The sequence below is a fragment of the Cimex lectularius genome, unplaced genomic scaffold (assembly GCF_000648675.2).
Source record: "Cimex lectularius strain Harlan isolate CLEC.00 unplaced genomic scaffold, Clec_2.1 scaffold44, whole genome shotgun sequence".
NCBI classification, from domain to species: Eukaryota; Metazoa; Arthropoda; class Insecta; order Hemiptera; family Cimicidae; genus Cimex; species Cimex lectularius.
Window position 1 is genome coordinate 653,160 of NW_019392639.1, and position 15,622 is coordinate 668,781.

The following is a 15,622-nucleotide window of genomic DNA, read 5'->3' on the forward strand; positions in this document are numbered from 1 at the left end:
AAAATGCAATATTAATCGATTAGATACAATACAGATTAGATACACTTATATTGAGAGATCTGTGGGGTGATGGACCTGTAATCTCGGTGTGTCATCAATGAAGGGTCACACAGACTAATTTGATCGACAAACATACAAACTTTACCATCTAACGCGAATAAGCCCATAGCTTTTTATAAACGTATAATAAATAATTGTTTGTATCTCTACATAAATCCGAAGTTGTGTTCAGGAAGGATGGTAGATTAAATTCTTTGGATCGTTTCTTCTAAAAAAGATGAGACTATACAGGTGGTGAATGACTATAAATACTTAGGCAATTTATTAACTCCCTGGTTTTCTTGGTCGAGACTTGTCTCCTCGAAGTCGTCGACGGCTAAATTAGCATTGAATCAAACCTGGTCGTCTATTATGACCCTTAGCACGATCCTAATCGATGTAAAGTTTATATATTTAACTCTGGGTCCCGAGGAATTCTTTGCTATGGGTGTCAGATGTGAAGCTTTCAGAGATTCGAAGCTATGGGAAAGGTAGATTCTTTCGCAATCTTGCTCGACATTCTGAAAAGGACGTGAGGATCTTTTAAGACCGCGCCTAGCCATATCGGTGTCCCTCGTGCGAGCACGGTATCTTTTCTCAAGAAGGGAGACGACACGCTTCCGTCTGCGGTGGGATGTGCAATACCGTAGATTTTCAACCTTGAAAAAGCCTCTTCTCCGCTTGGCCCTTCTGTAGTGCTGGGTCGGCAGGCCGCCCGACTAGAGTCGCAGCCGAAGTTACTCCCGCTCGATAGAGAAGCAGCTCTGTGGCTACCCCGAGTGGAGGCGCACCCCTAGCGTGGTACTTCCGACGGACGGGCCGGCACCGGTGTTTTATTTAAGTGGAATACTAACCACCTTCCAGAGGGTAAGATATACCCCCTGGGCTACTCTCAAGGAGTCTCACCACGTACCATTACGAGTCCGCCCTCAATAGCAAGCAGTTAGGCTTGGAAAGTGCTTGCGCCCGTAGTTCAGTAATTCTCGCACGTAGGACTCGCTTAGTGCTGTCCACGCAGTGTAACTGATCTCACACCGGACAGTTAATCGTGGCAAGGATCTTGTCAGAGATTCATCAAACTGTCTACTGATTTAAAACGCTTGTCAGGCGCTTGTGGAAAACGTACAGTAATTTTTCATAAGAAAACTTTTTACTCTACCAGGTCGCACACCAAATTACCTCACAGTTGCATTTTTCCTTTATCCTGGAGACGCTAGGTTCTCCAGACTCGAGACTCTCAAAAATTACCTTTGAAATAGTTCGGATATTTCTTGCTTCTCTGCCTGGCGAAATATGACATGGGCTTCTCCCTGTCATTGGCAAGTATCATTAACTGGAGTACTCATTTTTTGGCTCTCTTGATTCTGATTAATGCCCAATACCGCAGTCAATGTCCTGATAGTGCCAAGAGCTCGGCGCACTTTTCATTATATAAAAAGTTAAAGGTTGTTCAATCTGAAGAAATCCAATTTAAAGGTTACTCTTTGGTAGAGCTGCGTTGGCTTTTTAAAATGCTTCAGCTGAACTCGACCACGTGGAAAGGGGTGAGCAGGGCTTCTGCTCGCTTTGCAATTCACACGTCCTCGAATCTGTTTTTCATTTCTTGGCAGTGTTCAATTCTGGGAGAGATCAGCTTGCTTCACCTAGGTCGCTCCACTCTGTGTAGGAGTGAACTCTTCCGGGTTATTTGGAGGGTTCAAGATCTAGGCCTTTGATTGGGTTTGTGAGGCAGGCTTGGTGCTACAGATACGAACTGACAGAATAATTGAATTTTTTATTTTATTACTGAAGTAATAAGACCTAAGGCAGACGGATTTTTCGATCCTTGTCTATTTAATGTTGTTTTTCTTCTTTATATTGTATTTGGTTTATATTGTAAATATTACAGTTTTTGCATTCATTCAGTGATTCAATTGTTTTTCTCTTTGGATCCAACCGACTAAACATCTGACAGACCAAATCAGCGACGATAGGCAGACCAAAATGATCAGAACGACCAAATTTTCAATTTTTTCTTTAACTTTGCAATTCAGTTGGCTTGCCTATTAGGCTTGGAAAGTGGCTTAAATTAAAAATAGACATTACTTTTTTAGAATATGGTAAAAATTGATGTTTTAATAGTGTGCTATGTAAGGTGACGTAATTTTTTTAAAACTGTAGTTTTGCATTTAGATTAGCACAAATTCGCTTACGACAGAAATAAGTCGTTGAACTCCGTTTGCGCAATGAAGGCTGAAGAAAAAAGTTGGACGGCTTTGAAAGAACAATTTTCTGATTAAAGACCGTGGCAAAATAAAAATAAAATCAGCAACAAAGGATGTACAGATCATTAAATATTACGGTTGGATTTTTTTTTCTTTAAATACATGTTTTATCTTGACTAGCAGACGTGTGACATTTGCCTTCAATCGAGCCAACCCACATGATAGTAATAATAGAACTTTTTGAGTCTTCTTTGTTCATTTTGTTCTTGTCTTGTATATTTGCACTCATAATTTGCGCAAAATTAAATATTGTATTCTAATAAGTTTCGCACTCGACATTCACTTTTCAAATATAAAAAGTGTCTAGAGACAAGAAGCTATAATCACTAGCTCCAATAACTCGAAATTGTTCAAAAAAGTTGGCAACATGGAAATATAATGTAATATTACAAAATATCTTTCTGGAAAGTTCGTTATTGTCTTCAACACAATTTCTCTGATTTGGTCGTTGCCTATCTTATACTTGTGCAAAAAGAGACAAGACTGGTAAAAAAAGCACAGTAACCAATTAGTGAATGTGGTAAAATGTCTAAACTGCGTCTGTTAGCCAAAATATCAAGTATAAATAGATCAGGATGATGTGAAACGGTCAACATACAGGTTCTTGCAGACCCCAAGAAGAAATCTCAAAAGTGTTTCAAAAGACGACGACAGACGAAATGGTGCCCAAATCCAAAGCAGAAGATGGCGAAACACTGAAACGAAAATCTGACGCATCAAAACAGCGTGAGTAGAAAGTCGGGGATGACCTCAAACGGCCAAATTACAGCTTCATCTCATAATTGTAACAAAACCCAAGATTGGCAAAAAAGGACAGCATCACACTATTGAAGATGATAAAACTCTGAATTGCATCTGATGGACCAAAATAGCGTGGATAGAAAGATTTGGATGACCTCAACTGCCCATCACTTTGCAAACCCCAAGAAGAAATCTCAAAAGTGTTTCAAAAGACGACGACAGACGAAATGGTGCCCAAATCCAAAGCAGAAGATGGCGAAACACTGAAACGAAAATCTGACGCATCAAAACAGCGTGAGTAGAAAGTCGGGGATGACCTCAAACGGCCAAATTACAGCTTCATCTCATAATTGTAACAAAACCCAAGATTGGCAAAAAAGGACAGCATCACACTATTGAAGATGATAAAACTCTGAATTGCATCTGATGGACCAAAATAGCGTGGATAGAAAGATTTGGATGACCTCAACTGCCCATCACTTTGCAAACCCCAAGAAGAAATCTCAAAAGTGTTTCAAAAGACGACGACAGACGAAATGGTGCCCAAATCCAAAGCAGAAGATGGCGAAACACTGAAACGAAAATCTGACGCAGCAAAACAGCGTTAGTACAAAGTCTGGGATGACCCCAACGGCAAAACTACAGGTTCATCTCATAATTGTAACAAAACACAAGACTGCCAAAAAAGGATAGCATCACCCTACTGAAATGGCAAAACTACGTCATCGCATCTGACTGACCAAAACAGCGCGAATAGAAAGATTTGGATGACTTCCAACGGCCCATCACTTTGCAAACCCTAAGAACAAACCTCTCAACTGTAAAAATAGGACAACTGATAAATTGGTCTTCAAACCCAGCGTACAAGATGACAAAATTCCGAAACATGTCTGACATACCAAAGCCACGAGGAGGTCGAGATGATCAAAGATGACTATACTAGAGGTCCACTCCCAAGAAGAAACCTTAAAGAAACTTTACTTGGGGTCTGCGAGGTGATGACTTGTTGCTCGTTGTCGACCATTTTGGTTTGGCTATCCACGATCTGCTGGTCTCTCAGACGCATTTCTGCATTTCGCCTTTTTCATCGTGACTGTAATAACTATTGAAAATTGTGACATGTTTATCAGTGCTATTTATCTCGGCGGCCTTTCACTAACAATGAAAAATTATGCAAAAAAGTCGTTAAACGTAGTAATTTGACGTTGGCGTTAGAAAGGAACACAACTGTTATTTATTGTACATTATTCACTAAAATACATTCTTACACGCCATTAGGCTTTATTATTGTCTTTTAAATTACGGTGTACTTTTTTCATCCCGAGACACTGAGTAATCGGAATCGGAACCTCAGACACTGAGCAATCCTGCGAAACGTGTATGGCCTATATACAGGGTGAATTGCTACTCGTGCTACAAACTTCTCCAGTAGATTCTTCACCCTAAAATGAACAAAAAAGTTCATATTGTCCATGGTCCGATTCTCAACCATTTCAGAGTAATTTCGCTTTTTATCGATTTTGAAAGATATCACGTCCTGGCGTCGGAAAATCGTGATATCTTTTAATCTAAACATTTCTCTGAAAATCTAATAGCACCGTTGAAATTCCCGTTAATTTTTCAATAAGAAGATGACGGTGGCAAAATGTTTGGGCTAATTTTTTGTGTTTTATTTCAGCCAGAACTACAAAAAGAGTGGAAAATTGTGTAAATCGGAAAGTGTATAAAGTAATCCAGAGTTTCTAATTTTAGTCTCAGAAGGCAGCAAATTTGAGGAAAACTACCTGATTTAATAACGCTTCCAACGCACTCGTCATTTTCTTATTTAGTGGTTGTGAGACCAAGATGTTGATGACAAAAAGAGAAAAAATGGTGGTTCAAGGATTGCTAATGTTTGAGAGTGACTTGCTACTCGTGCTACAAACTTCACCAGTAGATTCTTGACCCTAAAATGAACAAAAAAGTTCATATTGACCATGGTCCGATTCTCAACCATTTCAGAGTAATTTCGCTTTTTATCGATTTTGAAAGATATCACGTCCTGGCGTCGGAAAATCGTGATATCTTTTAATCTAAACATTTCTCTTAAAATCTATAAGCACCGTTGAAATCCCCGTTAATTTTTCAATAAGAAGATGAAGGTGGCAAAACGTTTGGGTCTTTCTTCCTTGACCTTCTAGCTGTTTGTAAACTTCTTAAGCATTACATACTAAATGGGCATTAAATTAAATTAAAAAATTTCAATGGAATTATGATTTTGATTCTCTCTAAAAATTAACGGGGATTTCAACGGTGCTTATAGATTTTAAGAGAAATGTTTAGATTAAAAGATATCACGATTTTCCGACGCCAGGACGTGATATCTTTCAAAATCGATAAAAAGCGAAATTACTCTGAAATGGTTGAGAATCGGACCATGGACAATATGAACTTTTTTGTTCATTTTAGGGTGAAGAATCTACTGGAGAAGTTTGTAGCACGAGTAGCAATTCACCCTGTATATTTCCATGTCCGCGAAGATTTACTAGCGGTAGCCGTTTAAAAAACCGTTAAATTTTCCTGTTTTTCATATTATGATATTTACTATTTTTGAGTTTTTTTAAGAATGGTGTAAATACACTTATTAGATACACTTCAAATTTTGCCATTATTTCAAATTTGGAACAAAAGACTTAACTGGCGAATTTTAAGGAAAGATTTACTTCATGCCGAGTACAAAGCTTATTTTTAATTATGGATAAGTTTAAAAAAACTAAACTAACCCCAGGGACTCTCCCGACAGGTCGAAACCGAAAGTCTCAATTTCTCTCATATCCACCCCAGCACATTTCTCCTGCAATTTTTAGTGACCGACTTTAATATTTCTTGAGATTTCTCTTCATTTCGAAGGGGGAAAAAATCAGATGGAAGGTATGTAAATTTGCGCTGGAACCGCCCAACCTTGTGAACCTGACTGTCCTTCGTCTAAAAGCGAAAAACATTGAAGTTTCACAAGAAATATCCGGATCTAATCGACTCCTGCTATGGGAACTGTTTGGAGGACTCTATTTTCTGACGATTTGACGAGGTTTTTTGCGTTTTTACAGCCTCCAGGGTAGTTTTAGAGATGATACGATCGCGGATTTGTTCTTTTTAGACCGTTAGACAAAAGGTGGCGTTAACCATATCCGAGATCTGGATCCCGCGGTCAACAACCTTGGCTGGTGAAAGGACGATTCGCCTATCCCTAGGCATGCAGTTGCAAAATAATAAAACACCTGCTTTGGCAAAGTGCTTGTGGTTTTGTTGCAAATCGCCTGCTTGTCCCAGGTAATTTCAAATGGCCCCCTTCTTCTGTACACAGGGCTTTTGTATGACTTTACTCATCATCGACAACTTCTCAACTTAAAACATTTTTACTTTCTAGCCTTGTTGATGTGAATGAATTAAAGAGATGCCAGAAAGAAATCAAATCTGTAAAAATGAAGAAAATATATACATGCAAAAGAGAGTTTTTTTAAACAGTGACATTATCTTCTTGTGTTGTCTTTTAAATAATCAGCTATAGGCAATAATTCCATATTATTTGTACCCTTCGCATGAATACATAATCAGTTCATATGCTGTGATTTGTGTTCTTATTGTATGAAAATCGCCATGACATATAATTTATCACTACTCAGAAAGTTGTCTACCTTCAGAAAATTGCGATAAACCATCTTCCTCGGCACAATCGGCAAACTTAATCTCCTTGAATGGTTCCTTAAAGAAAAAAAAAATCTCGCTGAAATATGACAAATATCGTCGATTATTGGCGAATTTCACAATAGCATCGCTTAATTTCTTTGAAATTTCGAAATACATAATCTTTTTGTCTTAATCATTCAACTGATTAGTATGAATTTTAATTTGTTTTAATATAATATCCAAAGATTAGAGTGTGAGTGGAATGCTAAAATGTAGGTTTTTTAAAATCAAAACGAATCTGGGACAGGATGTAATTGCCAAAACGTTTTAAAATATCTCGAGAGGTTATAAAATATGTAATTTTTTTAAATTTCTGATTCGCCAATTAGACTTGGATTATTGGATAAGCTCAGTCCACCTGTTGAGTCATGTGTTTTCATTTCAATTCTATTAAGAAATTGAGTTCGCCAGTGATAAGCGACTTTCTATATTTTCAAACTACCAACAGTTAACGGTTTTCTTAGGTTTTGATTTGTTCCAAGGGTCAAAAGACAGGTTGAATTTTATTTTTTCTTCAAAATTGTACTCGGACCTGAAAACCCGTCTCTCCGTTAGACACGGCATTTTGACAACTTTCAAAAATTAACTGGATACTGATTTTTTTTAATTGCCGGCTTGAGGCTGGAGGCAGAAATCCGCCAGTCATAACTAATCACTGTAATCATTCCATCTTTTGCAAATCGTGTGAAAAGGAGAAAAAGGAATCAAAGCCCAAAAGCGACGTGCATGATTCTTTTTGTGCCCAATTTTATAAATTGCTCTGTCTTGCGTCACGAAACCTGAATTTCACCAAAGATTACGTACGACTAAAAAAAAACTTTGTATAAATCTGCCAATATGCTTCTTCAAAAAGTCCTTTAACCTATAATTAATACATTTCCAAATAATAAAGTCATAAATATAAACAAACATCCATCTACCCGGGGAGAAAAATCTTTGGATTGTAAAACTGCATTCTTCGCATGCTGGCTAAAGCAAAGAACACGAGGCGTGAATTAAAAGAATGCAGTATTGAGCATCACTCGGCCACCGGTTTCCTTTTTCGCATCATCCTGCCATGCAAGAATGTTCAATGACAGAAAAAATGGACGAGGATATTGCCAATTGATCTGAAAATTGACCTGTAACGTGCTTTTCTTTTAAAAGAGAAGTGTTATCCTGTTGTGTTTTTTTTTTGGTTGAAGTTACCTTCCTGTTTCGTTATTTTTACGTTTTCCATAAGAGTTTTGAATTTACAGGTGGGAATCAACCCCCAAGCGTAAAGTACTCAATACAGCGGGCCAGGCTATGAGGCGGCCAAACTTCACGTCCATCTCCTAGTTGATCTGCCCCATTTTATTAAAAAAGTTGATTTGTACTGTGTATAAAAATACGCATTGCAAATATATACATGTATAGATTTTTCTCTCAGACACAACAATAGCTCTATGGCTAGAACTAGACTCGGAGGGCACAGGTCCTTGCCTAGCCAACGCTAGAACTCAAAATGAGGGATTAAAGGGTAAGGTCTCTTCTTAAGGCGTCGGCGGGTTGTGGAGATGGAAATACGTAGGCAGGCAGTTAGTCTATTAGGATATTAGGAACCATGGAGAAGTTCATTTGGAAGAGGACTCGGATTAGTTGACAAAATTAACGTTGAGGTCGTTGTGGACAGTGAGGTTAGTGACGTAGTAAAGACCTTTCACAATTTTTCTAAGGCCTTTTCATTGGAAGGATTGGATGCGCTGGATGGAACCCCACCGTCCACTAAAAATGTCCAAATGGTTCGCAATAATGTCTTGTAGTTAGCTTTTATCCTTTATAGTTGTCCTAGTCTTCTGTTAAGTGGTAGTCTCTGAAGTCCACGTCAGTCTGGGGTCTAGGCATAGTCCTAAGTATCTGACTGAGTGGAAGTCGATATCTCCTTGTTCAGTAGATTTCGGTCCTAAAAGCCTTTATAGTTGTCCAAGTCTCCTCTTAAGTTGTAGTCTCTAAAGTCCACGTCAGTCTGGGCTCTAGGCATAGTCTTAAGTATCTGATTGAGTGGAAGTCGATAGCTCCTTGTTCGGTAGATTTCGGTCCTAAAAGCCTTTACAGTTGTCCAAGACTCCTGTTAAGTTGTAGTCTCTAAAGTCCACGTCAGTCTGGGGTCTAGGCACAGTCCTAAGTATCTGATTGAGTGGAAGTCGATAGCTCCTTGTTCGGTAGATTTCGGTCCTAAAAGCCTTTACAGTTGTCCAAGTCTCCTGTTAAGTTGTAGTCTCTAAAGTCCATGTCAGTCTGGGGTCTAGGCTTAGTCCTAAGTATCTGACTGATTGGAAGTCGACAGCTCCTTGTTCAGTAGATTTCGGTCCTAAAAACCTTTATAGTTGTCCAAGTCTTCTGTTAAGTTGTAGTCTCAAAGTTCACGTCAGTCTGCAGTCTAGGCACAGTCCTAAGTATCTGACTGAGTGGAAGTCGATAGCTCCTTGTTCAATAGATTTCGGTCCTAAAACACTTTGTAGTTGTCCAAGTGTACTGTTAAGTTGTAGTCTCTAAAGTCCACGTCAGTCTGGGGTCTAGGCATAGTCTTAAGTACCTGACTGAGTGGAAGTCGATAGTTTTGTACATAGATCCCTTTTCCGAGGCAGAAACATAATTTGCCAACTACTAGCAGGACCATGAGTACTTTTGTCCACATACAATTTAAGTGGTTTAAACAGCTATCATTGAACTTGGCCAAAGAAGAAATGGTTAATTGGTTATAACATTGGTTCACTGTTGACCGTTTTTTGTGGGACGTTTCTATACATTTGAATTTCGATGAGATTATGTGTTGATGTACCTGGAAGTTATTTACCTTGACCCTAGGCACAAGTGGAGAAAGCACAATAAAAGCTCAGTAATGTAAAGTCCATGAGAACCAGATACTACTATTCACGGCAATCCTATGACCAAGTGAATGCTTATTTTTTTGAATTATGGATCTCCACAGTTCATATAAAAATATTCCAGAACAAAGTCATAGGGTAGGGGATCAAGACAACTCGGTTTGCCTTTTAATTGGACGAATTGAATGCATTGGAAATGATATCGCGAAACCCCACAGATCCGGTATAAATGTACAAAGTGGTAGCAGTATTGTTTTATATAGTAACTAACAGATTTCGGTACTAAAAGCGTTCTTAGTTATCCAAGTCTTCTGTTAAGTTTTAGTCTCTTAAGTATCAGACTTGAGTGGAAGTCCTCTTTGTTGTTGATGTACAGCAGAGAACTTTTCAATGTAAACTGGTTACATTTTTCCTCATTCCTCTTCTTTTTCCACCAGTCTTGTGTCCAGACAGTCGAAACTCAAAGATAGTTTGAGTCTTTTGAAAGTCACTAGAAATCATCTATGTAACAACGTTCTTACCCCTTGAACTAGAATGCTATTCAACTGAATAATACTCAGATATCAATACAAACCGACGTCCCTCAAGGGAGCATTCTTGGTCCTATTATGTTTAACATTAACTGCCGATTTTCCTATACTTTCCAATACTATTATAACCACCGGATGACACGTTTTGTCTTCTAACCCGAATTCTATCCAAACAACAAAATATCTAGGTAAAATAGCACAAAAACCCTCCTCTGAAGATGGCAGACAGACCTGAATAGACCTATGCTCGGAAACGATCAAACTACATCATATTTTAACCTTATCATGCTGTCCTATTTTGTTCCGTACCAAATAGATATCAGCGAATGCAGGTTTTTAAAGCATGCAATAAAAAATTGTAGCTCTAGTTAATCATTAAATTAATGTGCATTTAAAAATATCAACTTTTTAAGATAGCCGAATAGGTTGATTTATAGCTAATTGGAAATAATTATTTTTCTTGATGAATTAATTAATGTATATTGAATAACATTCTTTTACAATAAGTTCGTGTAATTTTTTTTGGCAACCATGTAACTGTTACAATTCAACCAATTCCAACTTCTTAACATTTATATATAAAGTTTACCGGTTGTTCAACTTTAACAGAGATTTAAACAATATTGCTCAGCTCCTTGTACACTTGTTGAACCGACATTAGGTTATTTATTGTGTCCGTATATACTCGACGGTTTTTTATGCTACGCGTTTCAGCTTTGTGCCATCTTCAGTGAGGCGTCTCAAATGAATCTGAAAGAGGTTAGGTGTTGAGGGTATTGAGATGCACGCTGGCCAATCGGAGCTCTGAATTTTTGTGTAGACTACTAGCAGGTGCTTGTGTACATGGATCCCATTTCCGAGGCAGAAACTAATTTGCCAACTACTAGCAGGTACCATGGGTACTTTTGTACATGGATCCCTTTTCCGAGGCAGAAACTAATTTGCCAACTACTAGTAGGTACCATGGGTACTTTTGTACATGGATCCCATTTCCGAGGCAGAAACTAATTTGCCAACTACTAGCAGGTACCATGGGTACTTTTGTACATGGATCCCATTTCCGAGGCAGAAACTAATTTGCCAACTACTAGCAGGTACCATGGGTACTTTTGTACATGGATCCCATTTCCGAGGCAGAAACTAATATGCCAACTACTAGTAGGTACCATGGGTACTTTTGTACATGGATCCCATTTCCGAGGCAGAAACTAATTTGCCAACTACTCGCAGGTGCCATGGGTACTTTAGTACATGGATCCCTTTTCCGAGGCAGAAACTAATTTGCCAACTACTACAATAGCAGGTACCATGGGTACTTTTATACATGGATCCCTTTTCCGAGGCAGGAACATAATTTGCCAACTACTAGCAGGTACCATGGGTACTTTTATACATGGATCCCTTTTCCGAGGCAGGAACATAATTTGCCAACTACTAGGTATGCAACACTACGCCAACACGCTGCGCGATATTTGTGCCACTGCCAGAGCGCTACGCGTGGTGTGCTGCGCCACGTCTCAATGTGCTGTTCCCTTTGATACAAAAAGGGGTAACTTCAATATGCGCTTTGCCTTAAAGTATTATGACCTTTCCTGGAGTCAAATGTACAATTTGCAACCGGTTAATCAGCGCTAGTATTATTTTATTAATAGAATGAAAGATCACACGTCAAATAGCTATAGCATCGACCTGCAAGTGTGCAAAAGGGAAGCAGATGTCTGATGACCTACCATAAAAATTAGCCAAGAAGGCGATTCTCCCCTGATTAATATTCCTTACTGGGTCAGAGATAAGATTTTCACAGTTAGCTTCAATCTTCAGCCATTTTAGCTGTGAAATCCAGTTGTAGCGGATGTCGTTGGTTAAATTGGTGAGTCCTAGCATTTGCAGTCAATCAGATTCCATAGAAGGTACTGACTAAGCTGTGGAGTATTTGAGATGGATTAGGGCGAGCTAGGTGGGCAAAATAATCTGAAGTTTCCAAGCATGGCCCAAAAGAGCTTAAATCTTTAAAATATTGATATTGGGACCCCAGACCTCCCAAGCGTATAAGGAGGTACTGGTGATTAGTTTGATGTGAAGATGGTATGCATGGGAGTGAAGGATGATCCGGATGTTGTTAAATGCCGCTACCGATGATGAAAGTGATGCCAAAGAATTTTTTTTAATACAAAAAGAATAAGTGTGATGAAGCACAGTGAAGTTTCTTGCTTGCTCTATTGCTAGCTGTTTGCTTAAGCAAGGTTAACTTTTTCGGCTGATAACCGATTTTTTGCCAGATCATCAGCCAGTGATAAAAGAAAGAGGAGATGTAAAGTTTTGAATTATCCTTTTAATTGAATAAAAAATATTTAGTTTTTTTGAATCGGAATTACCTAATCGGCGGATGGTCCCATTTGGAAGATCGCAATTAACTAACGGTAGTCAAATCATTGTAACTTCATCTTCATCCTTCATTTTCCTTTTGGAATGATTGTTACGCCAGGACGTTACTAAACGCTTTGTAAGCGGTATGGCAGCCTTGGCCGACCGTGTTACTTGCAATAAGAAAAGAAACGTTTTCGGCCCAACCTTGTCCGTCATTTGATTCGGGGCCCCGTACACGATAAGGTGTTGAGTGAATGTATTTTTTGTAATAGGAAGCTACGAGATAAACGGACGTGGACAGTCAAGCAGCCTTAGCATGAGGCTGGAACATTTGATTAACTAAAACAGAAAAGTAGGAGGAGATAAGAGGTAATATCCAGGGGTTTCAATCTAAACGAGTCAGTCCGATAAAAAAAGGTAATCACGTATACAATCTTATTGGCTTGTCCTACATTAATTTAGGCTTTGGAGATGTTTAAAATGCAGAAAAATAACAGGAAATTATCTCCTGTCAAGCTACTACAATTGATTCCTGATGTCCAATAAAAATGAACTTTTTATCATCCAGTCGTCCAGCAATGAATGTGGGTGTACGATGAAAAACCAGTTCTGTGGTTGATTAAGGGAACCACAGGTCAAGATTCAGCACTCCTTCCACCACAAAGAATTTTTTTACAAAGTGGTTTAAGCAATATCATTGCACTAGACTATAAGCTTGACCATATTTTTTGTTGGACTGGAAGGTTTCTATACCTTTTAATTACAGTTATGCGGTGAAGTACTTGTAAGCTTGTCCCTAAGCACAACTGGAAAAAGAATAAGAGCTCGGTAATAAACAAGTGCCTAAGAACAAAAATTGCTATGCTCGGCAATCTTAAGACCACATGACTATTGCTAACCTGACGTTTTTGAAGTTCGGTTTAAACACCTCCAGAGTTTATATGAAAAGCTTCAAATATTTCAGAACAAATTCATAAGGTAGGCGAGCAAGACAACTCGGTTTGCCCTGATTTATCAAATACAGGAATATTTGGAATATTTAACTATGGACAGCAGACATCGTCACACGCCTTCATGAGAAAGTAAGTACAACTATGATAATCACAGGCGGATCAACATAGGTGATTTTTGTAAAGTGAAATTTATTTTACTAAGTCCTGAGAAGTGTGTGCTTTTTCTTCTTGGGTCTACAAAGTTTTGAAACTTGTAGTTTGGCCGTTTGAGGTCATCAGGTCTATCCACTCTGTTTTGATCCGTCAGACGCGATTCTGCAGCTTTTAACTATCTACAGAATTCGGATACTTTTGACCAGCCTTGACTCTTTTTTACAATTGTGATTATTCTTCTTGGGATCTTCGTAGTGATGGACCTGCGGTTTCTTCGGCTAGATCAGTGGGCTGATTTATCCAATTATTAAGTCCAAAAGAAAGTTTTTATATATGGTTGGACGTTGCCGATCGATTCGCCTATCCTTGCAGCTTATGCCAGTCGTTTTCCGACCACAGAAGAAAATCTCAGGATTTAGCGCATATTATTAGAATTCATCTTTCATGAGGTAATAAACCTGTAGTCATATCGTCCATAACCATCGCTAAAACAGCGAGGATAGGCGAACCGAATTGATCGGTAACGAACCAACCACATATAAAAACTTTCTTTTCTTCTGCCCAAAATAAAGTACACACTTTAAAAAGGAAAATTTGAGTTATGTAATAGGCTTGCATTTCTTCTGACAGAGTAATCTCAACGCAGTGTGTGTTGAAAATAATTTTTTGTAAGATGGTGCAAATAAATACGTCATATTCACACGATGGAAGGCATTCCCTGGGATTTAAGCCCAACTGGAGACGACACGACTTCATGGTAAGCAGAATTACTGTTCTTTTAAATAAGAAGTGGAGAAGGTTGAGCTGTTGTTGAGTTCTTTGAAACGTTCTTCAACATCCGGTTCCCGTCTTTGATTTTCGTCCGAATGGACGGCGAGGCCTCGCGGAAGGCCTGCTATTAGCTCCGGCTGACAGACTAAGGCCTGCTGTTACCATGTGTAACAGTGACAAATCGCGTATCAATCACGAAACGGTAACACACCCGGAACCGGCTACTCCAAAAACGCCCACCGGGCCGATTCCTTTTATTTCTAAGGACGGCTAAATGGCAATCGCTCTCGTGGGAGGGGACCTTCAAGACCATCCCTTTGCTCCGGTTCGAGTTCACTTTCAGCAAGGTTCACAAACAAAATGCCGCTCACTTTTTCGTATATCCTTGAACTTGATCCATATAAAAGTTGAGTTAGTTTTTTTTAGGACATCATCAACGAAAGAAAAGAAAAATCTGATAGTCTGCCGTATCTTCTGAAGGCTTCAACCAATCGTTGGACTTTCTTCAAACTTGATTTACTTGCTTTTTCGACCTATTTCACTAAACAATATCAATTTACCAGGGATCAGATTTATTATTATCAATAATATTATCAATGATTTCTTTGATTAAATAAGTTTAAGCAGAACAAATGGATATGACGATGGTCCTTGGGCAATATGGACTCCTGTAGTCACAATAATCCTTTGGGCAAAAGGTGTGCCTGATGACTTCCTGTATGTCACCTCTGATTGTCAATACTGATATACACGTTTTTTCTCTTTGGTCCACTTTGGAAGTCAATCCTGTTCTGTATGTCTCAATAGTGTGAAGTGATTATAACCGAAATAAAGGCGAAATTTGCAGCTTAAATTTTGTGTGAGTTTTTAAGAGACTGGAAAGAATCTTGTGAAGTGTTTTTAAGCGAAATAAAGGCGAAATTTGCCGCTGAAGTTTTGTGTGAGAATTGAAGAGCCTGGAAAGAATCTGGTGAAGTGTTTTTAAGCGAAATAAAGGCGAAATTTGCCGCTGAAGTTTTGTGTGAGAACTGAAAGAATCTTGTGAAGTGTTTTTAACCTAAATAAATACGAAATTGGCCGCTGAAGTTTTGTGTGAGAATTGAAGACACTGGAAAGAATTTTGTGAAATGTTTTTAACCTAAATAAACGCGAAATTTGTAGCTGAAGTTTTGTGTGAGAATTGCAGAAACTGGAAAGAATCTTGTGAAGTGTTTTTAAGCGAAATAAAG

The 15,622-nt window shown here is 38.6% G+C and overlaps 1 protein-coding gene across 1 annotated transcript in view; it reads right to left on the minus strand.

Annotated features, from left to right (window-relative positions):
* The window catches only part of LOC106663438 (UNC93-like protein), a 99,306-nt gene that overhangs the window by 12,634 nt on the left and 71,050 nt on the right, over window positions 1-15,622 (minus strand). The window lies entirely within an intron of this gene.